At 43.7% G+C, this 983-nt stretch overlaps 1 non-coding gene across 1 annotated transcript; it reads left to right on the forward strand.

The window, feature by feature from the left end:
• Positions 1–358: 358 nt before the first annotated feature.
• Positions 359–462, forward strand: LOC112724285 (small nucleolar RNA R71). The gene has a single exon (XR_003163455.1). It is a non-coding gene; the product is annotated as a small nucleolar RNA R71 (small nucleolar RNA).
• The last annotated feature ends 521 nt before the right edge of the window (positions 463–983 follow it).

The raw sequence follows: 983 nt of genomic DNA on the forward strand, positions 1-983 counted from the left end.
TACATAATTGGCCTCTTTCCAATCACCTCCTTCAGTGCTTACTTCCTCTTGATCTTGTGTGTGTATTGCAGCCACTTGCTTTGTTTCTAATTTCCTGGTGAGCTCTGCTAGTTGCTTGGCAAACACCTTGTTTTGGGCTAAAATTGTATCAACATGGTTCGGCTCCATGACTCCCTTAGTGTTGTGTCTCTCTGAAGCATAGTAGTACTCATTCTCAGCCACTGTCTCAATCACTTCAATGGCTTCTTCCACAGTCTTTTTCCTGTTCAATGAACCTCCTGATGAATAGTCTACAGCCTTCCTTGATTCATAAGAAAGTCCATCATAGAAAATATGCAATTGCACCCAGTCATGGAACATGTCTGGTGGGCATTTCCTTGTCAAATCCTTGAATCTCTCCCATGCCTCGTAGAGAGTTTCACCATCTTGTTGTCTAAAAGTCTGAACCTCAGATCGAAGCCTATTGACCTTTTGTGGGGGGTAGAAACGTGCCAGAAACTTGCTTTCCACCTCATCCCAGGTTGTTAGGCTCCCCCTTGGGAATGATTCCAGCCACTTAGCTACCTTGTCCCTAAGTGAAAATGGGAACAAGAGCAGTTTATAGGTATCTTCCTGGACTCCATTGGACTTCACAGTGTCGCAAATTCTCAGGAATTTTGTGAGATGTTGGTTTGGATCTTCATTAGCACTCCCACCAAATGAACAATGATCCTCCACAAGTGATATTAGCTGTGGTTTGAGTTCAAAATTGTTGGCCTGAATGGGTGGTTTCTGAATGCTGCTACCACAATTCCCAGAGGTTGGGTTTATGTATGAACCAAGAACCCTCCTCTCGGGAATGACATTGTTTCCATCAGCTCTCTCATGGTTGTGAACTTCTCTATCCATGTTGAGATCTAGAGCTTCCTCAAAATTGTCCTCAGATTCTCCTTCAGATTCTTCTTCTCCCAGTACTCTCTTCCCTCTTGCTTCCCTTCTAAGTT

The sequence above is a fragment of the Arachis hypogaea genome, chromosome 11, assembly GCF_003086295.3.
Source record: "Arachis hypogaea cultivar Tifrunner chromosome 11, arahy.Tifrunner.gnm2.J5K5, whole genome shotgun sequence".
NCBI classification, from domain to species: Eukaryota; Viridiplantae; Streptophyta; class Magnoliopsida; order Fabales; family Fabaceae; genus Arachis; species Arachis hypogaea.